Below are 13,931 nucleotides of genomic sequence, written 5' to 3' on the forward strand. Positions count from 1 at the left end.
TAGAGGTTTATTCATAAGCACAGGAATGAATTCAGCAAACTTACTGGAATAGTTTCAGCATCACAAGCAAAATAAATTGAAATGGATTATTTACAGGAGCTAACAATAGCTCAGAATATTATTCCAACTTCAGACAAACCTCAATGCTACATAGAATGAACGCAACAGATTAATATGCTTCTCAGACGCTGTATCAGGAACTTACTGCGAGGTCGAATTAAGGCTTCTTGATACTAATGATACGGATTCTTCTCCAAGAAAGAGGATGTTGCGCAGGCACAAGGTGTATGTAATTCTGGAAAAGGACATATTCAGATAACAATTTTGCATTGCAGATGTTGAACTCGTCGAGGTAGATGCCTTGGGCATTCAGTCTCTCAGCTTCGAACACTTGGAAGGATTCTTCTTCATGCTTTTCATAGGATACATGTTCTCCGGCGTTGCTTTCATCTTTGAAGTGAGAGCCAAGTCACATTGAAAGATTTCTGCGGCAGTCGTAATACTCAAATTCCCGCCCTGAATTAGATGTCCATAAGATATTTGGTGAAACGTTTGTATGTGTGTTCGTCCATTGAATCGTGTTACAAGAACAGGTAATACACACATATAATATTTCATACTTCTTTGCCCAATGCACTTCAGAATATTTATCCATAAAATGGTAGCTTTGACTGTTTAAAGGCATATGCATGAGAGCAGTCGTCTTTGTTATTTATAATCCTCAATTTAATTGTCATAATGTCACATAAAGTATCATACTATCATCCAGATCACTGCCATTGATCTCATAGCTGTTATTCCACCCTCAGCTGGAGTTAAAACGCTCATGACATGAAATAAGGACGATCCATCTTTTATCTAACCATATGCTTGGACTGGCCTTTTTTATATAGGTCAATCAAGTAAAGATTTAAAAGTGAGAATTAAACAGCATAAGTGTTCTGTCAAAAGTGGGCAAACATCCAATGCAATATTCATTCATTTAAGTGAAAACTCTCACAGGATAAACTGGATTGACAGTTCAGTGATTGCCAGATCAAAAGATTTCTCTTCATGAAATCTTTCAGAATTTGCTATTATACAGCTTACTTCCAGCTGTAATTTTAACCTTAGCCCTGACATGTATTATTTGAACACCTGTATTAGTAAAATGTTCAAGAATGACCTTAAAGATAAAACCACTGACTTAATTACTAATTAGTTACCACGTATATATTTTCTATATATTCGTATGTTTAATAGTTTTTCGAAAATGTTCGTTTTGCAAAACTTGTTATTGTTTACCAAAAGGAGAATATATTAAGCGTTGTACTTTTATAAACATATGTAATCAGTTTATTCATTCTAAGACCATTCTGGTGGTCAGTCTCTTCCCCTAGTCAATGATCCGTTTTCAAAAATTGACTGTTTCACTTTTCCTTCATGGCCAGTTTAGCCTAATTTTTTGTAAAACCTCTAAAAGATTTACCTTTGTTTTGATAGGTCCACTGCCCGGGAGAATTCTTCAACTGTGTTGGTTCCTTTTATCCAGGTCCATCTGTTCCTTTAACCAAATATTAACTGTCCCATTTATCCATTTATTACTGTGGTGACTGTCCATTTCTCCATGATTTACTGTACTAAGACCTTTAATCCAAATATTAATTTTTACTTCCATTTTATCCAGTTATTTTCTGACTCCCATTCATACAGGATTATTGTACTGTCTGAAGACTTTTATCCAGATATTACTGCAGTGACTTCCCATTTATCCAAGTATTTGTGGTGATTTTCAACTTGGTATTACTGTGTTGACTGTTATTTATCCAAGTATTACTGTGGTGACTGTCTCTTTCAACTTGGTATTACTGTGTTGACTGTTCCTTTTATCCAAGTATTACTGTGGTGACTGTCTCTTTCAACTTGGTATTACTGTGTTGGCTGTTCCTTTTATCCAAGTATTACTGTGGTGACTGCTCTTTCAACTTGATATTACTCTAAGGACTTTTATCCAAGTATTACTGTGGTGACTTTTCCTTCAACTTGGTATTAGTGTTGACTGTTCCTTTTATCCAGGAATTACCATGCTGACTGTCCCCTTTAACCAAATATTACTGTGCTGACTGTCCCATTTATCCATTTATTACTGTGGTAACTGTCCATTTTCTCCATGATTTACTGTACTAACTGGACCTTTTATCCAAATATCCCTGTGCTGATTGTCCCATCTATCCAGATATTACTGTGGTTACTGTCCCTTTTATTCAGTTATTACTGTTTGACTGTCCCATTCATACAGGTATTATTGTACTGACTGTCTCTTTTATCCAGATATTACTGCAGTGACTGTCCCGTTTATCCAAGTATTACTGTGGTGACTGTCTCTTTCAACTTGGTATTACTGTATTGACTGTCCCATTTATCCATTTATTACTGTGGTGACTGTCCCTTTTATCCAGGTGTTATTTTACTGACTGTCCCATTTATCAAGATATTACTGTTGTGACTGTCCCAATTATCCAGGTATTACTGTTCTGACTGTTCCTTTTATCCAAGTATTACTGTGCTGACTGTTCCTTTTATCCAAGTATTACTGTGTTGACTGTTCCATTTATCCAAGTATTACTGTGTTGACTGTTCCTTTTATCCAAGTATTACTGTGGTCACTGCGCATTTTACATAAACATTACTGTGGTGACTGTCCCCCAGGTATTGCTGTGGTGACTGTTCCCCAGGTATTGCTGTGGTGACTATCACCCAGGTATTACTCTGCTAACTGTCCCTTTTATTCAAGTATTACTGTGATCCTGTGCATTTTGTGCATTTTATATAGACATTACAGTGGTGACTGTCCCTAAGATATTACTGTGGTGACTGTCCCCCAGGTATTACTGTGCTGACTGTTCCTTTTATCCGAGTATTACTGTGCTGACTGTTCCTTTTATCCGAGTATTACTGTGCTGACTGCCCATTTTATCCAAGTATTACTGTACTGACTGTCCCTTTTATCCAGGTATTACTGTGGTCACTGTGCATTTTATATAAACATTACTGTGGTGACTGTCCCCCAGGTATTACTGTACTGACTGTCCCATTTATCCAAATATTACTGAGGTGACTGTCCATTTCATCCACATAGGCTATTACTATGATGACTGTCCCATTTATCCATGTATTACTGTACTGACTGTCCCTTTTATCCAGATGTTACTGTGCTGTCTTCCCCTTTTGTCCAGGGATTGCTATGCTGACTGTACATTTTATCCAGATGATTGTGGTGATTGTCCAATTTATCCAGACATTACTGAGGTTAAAAGTTAAGTATACCTTAGTTTTACCAGACCACTGAGCTGATTAACAGCTCTCCTAGGGCTGGTCCGAAGGATTAGACTTATTTAACGTGGCTAAGAACCAATTGGCTACTTAGCAACAGGACCTACAGCTTATTGTGGAATCCGAACCGCATTATAGCGAGAAATGAATTTCCATCACCAGAAATAAATTCCTCTAACTCTTCATTAGCCGGCCGGAGAGTCGAACTCGGGCCTAAGAGTGCAAGGAAGAGCTACATTATTGAGGTGTCTGTCCCATTTACCCCCTAAACCTAAACACATCCCCCACTAAACCTAAACATACCCCCTACTAAACCTAAACACAACCCTTGCTAAAACCTAAATAAATCCCCACTTAACCTAAACACACCCCCTCGACTAAACCTAAACACAAACCTTGATAAAGAATTATTAATCACAGGAAAGAAAAGTATTTTCAATAATACATTTCTATAATATCGAGTAAATGAGATGAGATATAATTAACCCATAGAGTTTATTTACCACATTAGTCTACTGCAATGGGCAGCACCAGCCCCGTGTCAGGGAAAGGGAAGGGGGATGTGGGAAGGGGAAGGGGAATGGGGTACAGGTTTGAAACCTACCCTTTTATCTAAGTTGGGTCAAATTATGGCCACGTGCCAAATTTTGTTTAGATCGGGTCAGGTGGTTCGGATTTCTATAGCACACAATGCTACAAACATACAAACATGCACACGTACAAACATTCACTTTCATGTATAAGATATACAGTATATATATATATATATACATATATATATATATATATATATATATATATATATATATATATATATATATATATATATATATATATATATATATATGTGTATATATATATGTGTGTGTGTGTGTGTGTGTGTGTGTGTGTGTGTGTGTGTGTTTATATACGTAAGCACCATATATACGCCTAATTCCCCTTCGAGGAGGGCAGGTCAAAAAGGTACTAATCTTCCAGTACTCAGGAAATCTTTTTGAGTTCAGGTTGCAAACCCCATAACCTTCTCCATTCAAGGTGCGGCCTACAGCAGTTCACTAACCACCAGTACATATTTTATTGTTTGCGTCAAAATAAGAGTAATAGATTTTTCAGGAAAATGACCCAATCGTTGTTATCATCGTGGGATAGATCTCGGTGTCGCTCGGGAATACCTTTCTCAAATCTGTAAATAGTAATGAAGAAGAGCTCTGGCCAATGTTACATTCGTTTTCTTTTGTCAGATATTGTACAGTTTTCAAGATGTGAAGTGCGTTTTTTCTACAATGATTCAGTGTTAATCTCCTCTGGTTTGCATTTACGGATAACATTCGTCATTTCCTCATTTCTTCTGAAACCCAGTTTTTGGAGGGATTCTCTATTAAATACAACCTTGTGCTCGAATCCTTATTCCTCTTTCACGGGTGAGAGATTAATTACATCGCCATTATGACATATAGTCAATGATTTATGACCACCACAGCTGTATCAACTGAATGTATAATTTTTCACAGGAAAAGGGAAATAGCACAAACCCAGGTAGAACTGACCATCCCAAGAGGCGGTTTGGCTCATTCTTGATGGGAACGGGAAACTGAACACAGTGATGTCGTTTATTGCCTTTGCGCCACATCATGAGTTTCACGAACGATGCCTGGTCCTCTTGTTCATATTCGCCACGTCTCCCCTCGCGTTCGCTGTTCATTAATTACTATGCAATGAAAACTAATAATCTCTCAGGTGTCTCGTGAAATTGATGATCCATTTAAAGCCGACCTCCCTTAATCATTTAAATACCATCTATAGAACGTACATGGGGGAGAGAGAGAGAGAGAGTCATGTTCGGAAATATTCGGAAATATTTAAACTAGCGAAAACTTTAATCTATTCTTGCTTTATTACCTAACCTTTAGTTGACTGGGGAAGTACTAAAGGCGCATATTGTGCAATCAGTCTCTCTCTCTCTCTCTCTCTCTCTCTCTCTCTCTCTCTCTCTCTCTCTCTCTCTCATACTTTAATCACGCTCTGACGTGACTGCGTGTGTGTGTTGTGTATGAGTGCGCGTGAACTGTGATCATTATTGGTGAACAGGTATACATGATTACCTCCGGAAAAAGAAATCTGGGCAGAGAAATCAACCTTATAATGCCTTCCAAGATTATTATCATTATTATTATTATTATTTTTTTTATTTACAATGTACGGGCCGTCGTGCAAACAAGAGTCTGTGCTTGCTGAATGCCAGTTTATATGGGCCTGGGGTTCAGCATTATCTATTAACACCGCAAAAATGTCTTGTCCACTGAAAAATACAGCGATAATTGGATAAGGGTGTTCTCTGTCTATTTTCGTTTCCTTGTTTGTTTCGATATAATCCTCCTCCTCCCTCCCCCTCTCTCTCTCTCTCTCTCTCTCTCTCTTTACATATATATATATATATATATATATATATATATATATATATATATATATATATATATATATATATATATATATATATATATATATATATATATATATATATATATATATATATGTATATTGGCGTGAGTGTGTATACATATATATTGTTTGTATCTATGTGTGTGTGTGTATAGTTGACTGAAGGCTGCCACAGCCGGACTGAAAAAAGCTGTGGTATAGCAACTTCATCCTGAAAGACTTGCTGAGAGTTTGAAGCCGCTTCCCCTTAATGGAAAAGTCATATAACTGGAAATAATGCAAAACTTATGAGTGCGTGTGTCGGCATAATTGTGAAATGTTACCACAACCAAGAATATCCAACTCGTGTTTTCCTGTATGCGATTGAATTACACCAGATTTTTGCAAACAAAACCTCACATTGACACTCACTCAGCACAAATAATCGGCGCGCGTGTCATAAGCGCTATTTAATCCACTGATTTACTTGAAAAAAAAAAAAAAAACATTTTATAACCCTCTAACAGACCTGGGATCTGATCTTCATATTTTTCCTTGAAGGTGAGGTAAATTAAATTTACTTAAACCCAAAATTATCCAAACAAGACCGGTGGTGATCATGCTCTGGCGCTCCTACGAGTAGCATATAATCGGCATGAAATCAAATCAACAATTTAGTGAAGAGAAGAACAAACTGATACCTGAAACACTCTAAAGATGTAGAGATTCAAAGGATAATCTCAGTGAAAATATATGGATTTGCGTGTCTGAGTGTAATTTTTGGAATAAGTGTGTAGTTCAACGAAACCCTTTGAACACGAGCAATTATCGGATTTTTCGGCAGGCATTGAGACCATGGTTCGGACTCTCTTGGGGACTGATTCTAATTCTGTTATGTATATTGCCAATGGAATACCAAAACAAAGGTGACCTAGCATGAAACTTTCAAAAATAAAGTGCCTAAACATTTTACAAAAGAATGCACTGACAATATAATGTAACAAAAAATGTTGTTAAGGAGTTTGAAAGTAAATTGTAGATGATGCTAGAAAATTTTGTAATTATTTGTAGAGTGGTAATTACAAATTTTTTTCGATAGCGTCTGATTATTCGCCCGCTTAGAATAGTAATGATTATAATGATAACAACAACTATAATTCACCTGTATCTGTTCTACACTAACACCTGTCTCTTTTTTCTCTCTAATTTGTTTAAAATGCAACAGCTGTCAGCAGTCGCCGATGCTCGAAAAAAACGTGTTTGACACTTAGTCACCCAAGAGAGAGAGAGAGAGAGAGAGAGAGAGAGAGAGAGAGAGAGAGAGAGAGAGAGAGAAAATCACAGAGGCAAAACTTATTTTATTCATTCATGATTTACACAAAAGTATTCCGACATGATTAATATCAATCCATTCCTTCATGATTTACGCTAATTTTTCTAATAACTAGTAGTTTCTGAATGCTTCCTGATCACCAAAGGGCCATGATTATTGAAATTAACGATTCCAAAATAGAAGATAAAAAAAGATCTCTAAATGTGAGTGAAGAATACAATATAAAAATGATCACATATCTGTTTCGTTTTATTTTCGCATTGGCATTATCATTCGTAAAAATATACGGTCGTGTACGCTTCCTACTGATATATATGAATATTCGTGGGAATCTTTTTGGTTTGGAAAAAATTAAATTTAATAGTCCTCTTTGAGTTGCAACTTACTCTCTCTCGCCAGTATCATCATTTAATATTTCCTTACCAATTACAGTATGTTTGTCTTCATTTCCCCTTTAACATTACTGTACTGTAATTGCAGCTTGTTTTGCTCTGAAGTACGAAAAAAGTGAAGGCGGGCACCAAGTTAAGATCAAGAAAGGGAAGGCTAATAGAATATCTTTAATAATCTTTTTCACAACCATCTTAGCAGCAACGAACCAAGAACTCTCTCCAGGCTTTACTTTGTGCAGTTTTTTGGGGTCCGCTTTTCGTGAAACGACAGTGTTTCTTGCGCATCAGGATTGTCTGTTTTACCTTCAGTATAAGTAAGTGCCGACGCAGGACAAGTACAGCCAAATCGATTAGTCAGAAGGATATCTTAGCGGGAACAGGGTGACAGAATAACGTGATAAACAGCTTAACTCAAGATAGGGCTGCTGATGACAGACTCGACGGTATTTTGTCAAACCATGGTAACACAGGCCAAACCAGCGCTGAGATCTTTCTCCATGTGGCCACCCTGCAGCCCAAGGGCGTACATCTGTGAAAAGTTTGTTGACGATGAGCCGTTATGAACAGCCACACTTCCTTTAATAATTTTATAAGTCCCTCGAAAAAAAAAACCGGAAAATCAGTAACAAGGACAATCACTGCGCAAGAAAAGTCCATTATGATTAATCATTTCCCGCTTATATGGTCAAACGAATATCTATAGGCTGTCGCATTATCCCTTTTAGAAGAACACCACTGTTATGCTCAGTCTCTTTCAATTTATACCAGATATTCAAAGTTTTATGAATTAAACGCTTTTGGAAACTTCTTTGTCAAAATAGTAATTCAATATATTTTTTGGGGTCATGGTAAAGTCCTTCATTGATCAAGTTATCTGTTCCTGCCTCTTGTTGTCACAACTGCTGTTAATTACTATCATCATCAAAATAACCCCACTGTCTAAATAAATCTAGTCAACTGAGTGATATTGTTGCTACTGTGGTATAACCATAGGCCAATTTTGCCTTAGCCTGTTTTGATAAATTGGTCACTGGATGTCCATGAATAGGTCAAGTTCATCATAATCGGTGATTAAATGAGTGTCATATTGCTGCTTAGGAATAGGTCTGGTTTGGCACAGAGTCAGTGTCTAATCAATCTCTCTGTTGTTGATTATGTAGAAATAGAATGAAATCCTGTCCAAAATAGTTGTATTTTTGTTTAAGCAGATACTGAAATGGAAATGGAGGCATTTTAAAATGATTTCTGTTGTGCACCCACATATATCCAGTCAATGAGTTGTACCGAATAAACAAGATGTACCTCATTACCAAACGCACCCAAAGGTCAGAATATGCCAGGTGTACCTGAAGGGTACATTAAGTACATGGTACATTGGGTGTTTTGTCCATTGGGCACATTGTGTCAACTGGACACATGTATATTGGTTACATTTTGTTTACTAATTAATTTTTGTTTTGGAAAAAGTTTGGTACTTTGGGTCAATTTTATACTGGGCAAATTTTATCTACTACCATGATGTTCGTTGAGTACATTTTTCACAACGGAAAAATTTGTCTGGAGGGTTCATGTTTAGTTGGTACAATTTGTCAGCTGAGTACAATCTGCCTATTGGGTACATTTTGGTCATTGGGTATGTTGTGTCCATTGAGGACTTTCATTTCTTTGGCTCCGTGATGTTGAATGGGTAGGTTTTGTTCACTGGATACATTTTGTCCATTGGGTACAATTGATCCATTGTCCCTAGTGTTTGTGAGCAGGGACCATTGCCTAAAAAACTAGAGACAGAATTTAAGATAGTACGTATATTATTCTGTAAATATCTACAAATTCATGAGAATAAGTAATTTTAGTGCAGTTCTCGTTATAACGGCGGTATATCCACCCCCCTCTTCTTTCTAGTAAGCCTTGTTTTTTAGTTGGTTTATCTTTTTTAAATTTATGTTTTTATATCACGTATATAAATAAACCAGGATGCACCATTTTTAGACTCCTCTAACACACACCTATTAGACTCTTTACTACAATGGTCCTAATATATATCTTCAGTCACGCCCTTCTCAGCTGATTTCGTAACGAAACTACTGTACTCCTGCCACACCTTTTTCCTTCGGCCCTTACAGGCGTCCATCACTCCTGACTTTCCAGCGGAATCCTCCCAGCCCCTTCTTTAACATGTAAAGTCATTTTCAGCCGTTTGACAAGACATCAAGCAGGTTGTCCCCTCTTGATCTTCTATCACCTTAGTCTGACAAGAAAGTTTCTTTGCAACATCGGGTAGCCGCCCCGTCACCGGCCTGAATCTCCCTCTTGTACAAGCTTACCTATACGCTTCCGTCTCATCAATTGTTTGCCCACAGTGAAGGTGACCTAGATTCTGAAATGAGGTATTTTTCCCCCTTAATGTCCTAAAGGAAAGTTTTTTCTTGAATGAGGCATTGTAATCTAAATCCCAAGCCCAGCTCACAAAAAAAAAAAAACTGTGTAATTACATGCAAGATTGTATATCACGCACTTAAATGTATATCACAAGGCACCCGCGATGTTAGTGCCACATCTGGCACAGTACCGCCATGTACAAGTATCATGGCATTACCTAACATAAGTCCACGAGTACTTCGTTGTAATGGCTCATCAAGGCAAACTAACTGCATGACTTGGGATTTGCAACGCTAACTTTATCATTAAGTGCATGACTAATTTTAAAAATTATTTTAGAGTCAATATTTCTAACCTTATTTTATGTTGTTTTTCTGATTCATGATATAATAAGTTATCAAATACTTTTATTTCGAGTTGATATAATGCTGCCATAGAGTAACAGCAAGATAAATTGAATAAATTAATTTCCAGCAGCCCAATACTCTGCAATAATGTACCTTTTATGAATGACAAAGTATAATTTGCAATTGATTGACTCGCAGAATTAATAATTTTAAGATTTATTGAAATTAACAAGGGGAAGTAAGGAGAGATAATAGCTTATTCAGTTGAGTTGACTTATTCGTAGACATGCTCACCTGATTCAAGGCATGGAATGTCAACTTGGTTGGGGAGGTGTCCCGAGGGAGACCTCTCCTATGTCACCTCGCCCTCTAAGAGTGCAATAATGTGCCATATAAACTTGATTTACTTTTATTCCAATTGAAGCAAGTACAGTAATGTTAATAACACCTCTGACTAACAAAGGCAGGTTGTGGGAAAATTCGTCCCTTCCTGTAAATCTCTCATTCCTCTCCCCTTAGTAATCTTTTATATTCACTTCCTTGGCCAAGTGACTGCTCGAGACCTTTCTTCCAGATATCGCCTTCTGGGAGACCAAATCCCCGCCGGAGGTGCAAACAACCTGGCAAAGATTAACTCAAAAAGAGAAAGTGCCTGAGCCATAGCAACAAATCACCACATGGCCAGTGCCTGCCACATAGAAAACGGATTGCCAGGCGGGTAGACACTGCCATCTGGAAGGAAGAGAATCATAATCCACCGAGGTCTTAAAAGACAGCACCCGGGCAGCACTCCTCAGAAATGCCAGGCTGCAGAACCCACAGACTTGCCCCTTTTTCTCCACTCCCTCAGAGCCTTGACCCTTCCCATGCAGCTGCTTTGAGCCTTAGTTTTTTACAGTGCAAGTCTCATAAACTCTTGCCCTCCTGCTGGCGCTGAAGATGAGGTCCCCCTGTCTCCAACTAAAAGGTAAAGTACCAGAAGAGAGGTTTTGAATCAGTCACGAAACTATTATTATTCTACTGAATTTATTTTCTTTTCCAAAGTGCGATTTTCCACAGAGACCTGACTTGTTTAGTGCAGTGAGTAAATGTCCAAAATTCACACGTGTTTACCAGTGCCTAGAATCGATTTGCTTTGACACCTTCTGTGCACCCCCTCAATTCTCTTTAATTACGCTACCAAATTTGTGTAAGTAACTGAATGTGTTCTCGATTGCAGACGGAGTTGCTAGCTGTGGAATCAGCTGTTCATCTTATGTTTGTGCCGTGGTCATAGCCTCATAGCCACTGCCTCTCATCCAACAGTGTTCTTCAAAGTGGATTTTTCCCCAGTTCTGTTATTGTTAAATTGGTTGTAAATTTAGTTGTTTGACAGGACTCTGTTTTACCTGTCTGGTTTTCAAAACTCCCCATTCTTTTGATTTAATTGTTAATTGTAAATGTAACTGATTTTAAGTGATCCTAAGTGTTTGTCTGCAACCTTCACTGTTGAAGTAAGGCCTTCAGCTTAGATTTTTTTTATGTATGTTTTACCTGAATCAACACCTGCAGTCAGGTTCGGAGGTCCCATGGTAAGTTCCACATCCCTTCCCAGGTAGAAGCATAATGTGTGTATATACTGTGTATATATATATATATATATATATATATATATATATATATATATATATATATATATATATATATATATATATATATATTTAAGTGACTAAGTGTTTGTCTGCAACCTTCACTGTTGACACAATATATAGCTTATATTTTTTATATATGTTTTATGAATCAACATAGTATATATACATGGTAATACATCCCTTACAGGTAGAAGCATATATATATATATATATATATATATATATATATATATATATATACATATACATACATATATATACTACACATATATATATATATATATATATATATATATATATATATATATATATATATATATATATATATATAGTATATTGAAATACAGAGTAACATTTTCCGAAATAGGGTGGATTTAGACTGAAAACTTGAAATCCAAGTGTCGGTAATTCTAAATCTTGATAACTACAATAACCAATTTTGCTATTACGGTTAATTATTATCAACAGCAATTAGCGATCAAAAGAGCGGTTACTTACAATAACGTCTGTAATCATTCGTCAGATTATGAATATGATTAGTAAACCAATCGGCATGTCGGCCAAGAATTTAAATGGAAATTTGAGCATCATGATACAAGAATGATTCGGGATGCATTCAAAAACGATTACCAGCTCTGCACTATACACTGTTCTGTCAGATGTTTTCCCACTTTCACAAAAGTCTGTCCACTCACTTTGTGACGATTTAAATTATAAACACATTCATATACAAAATTACCAGTATTATTACACAATTCATTACAACATAAGTTCATTCTTGGCAAGTCTGAGTACAAAAGTGATCATTCCTAAATTTTACCTGCTCGCCCTACGAGTGCAAAATAGTTGATTCTACCTATGAATTATCATGGCACTCAAAGTCAAGAAAAAGTAAAGTGCACAGAAAGCTGACGCTTTGGCAATTGCTACTATTGCAAGTTAGTTACCCGAGACAGCACAACGGAGGTGCAACGCAAGTGGATGCAGACATTCCTCGCGCTGCAGCCGCCTTGGCGAACAAGTATTAGGGGTGAACAGGAATTCTTGTGCATTTACGGATGCCTTATTATTAACAACCACTTTCCAGTTCCAGAGCCTCAGTCACCCTTTAAAATCTGGAATTGTGACCCAATTATAGATATTTGTACATTTAAGCCCTCACGGGCATCCTCGCAGGTTGCGACTATCATTTTTATGCCCACGGTTTCGTTTAAGATTCCTCTCCCGCTGTCTCGCGAATTTTTACTCATCAGCGTAATTTGAAGTAAATTTGCTGCAGTTTAGGCAATTCTTATTAAAAGATTTCGAATTTGAGAGAACCAAAAATTTTGTCTCATTAAGAGGCTTCTCGACTCTGGATTTCATGGATTCATGCAGGCTACGTCTCAAGCTCATTTTGACTTTGGCTGTGCAAACAACCACTTTCAACTATGGCTCCATCCAGAGCCTCAGTCGGCTATTTATTCTCTTATACATTCACGCTCATTTTGACAAATATTTTTTTGCTTCTTCAAGCACACAAACTCCACCACTGCTACAACTATGGCTCCATCGAGCATTATTGCCCACGGTTTGGACACAAGTAACGCCGTTTAAGCATCCTCTCCCCCTGTCTCAGTGGTGGGAATGAAATTTTACTCATCAGCATAATTTGTCTTAATTCATAGGATGTAAACAGTAAGTAAATTTGCTGCAATTTAGACAATTCTTATCAAAAGGTTTCGAATTTGGAGAGAACCAAAAAATTTTGTCTCATTAAGAGGCTGGTTAGACTCTCGACTCTGGATTTCATGTCCCTTCGACCATTTCTTTAAAAAGGCATCAAGATCTTTACGTCACTAAGACGACCGTGCACATGCCCCTAATTTTTTAAGGCTAAGAAAATTACCCTCGTCATTTTAACGAAGCTCTCCATTCTGAAATCTTTTAATTTTTTTTAATAATAATTAATATATAAATAATTATTATTATTATTATTATTATAATAATTATTATTATTATTATTATTATTATTATTATTATTATTATTATTATTATTAACAGGTTAGTAGTAGCACTAGCAGTGGCATAAGAAGTTTTATCACTTGGAAGAGATGACTAAATATAATTGATAGACAAG

The sequence above is a fragment of the Macrobrachium rosenbergii genome, chromosome 36 (genome assembly GCF_040412425.1).
Source record: "Macrobrachium rosenbergii isolate ZJJX-2024 chromosome 36, ASM4041242v1, whole genome shotgun sequence".
NCBI lineage: Eukaryota > Metazoa > Arthropoda > Malacostraca > Decapoda > Palaemonidae > Macrobrachium > Macrobrachium rosenbergii.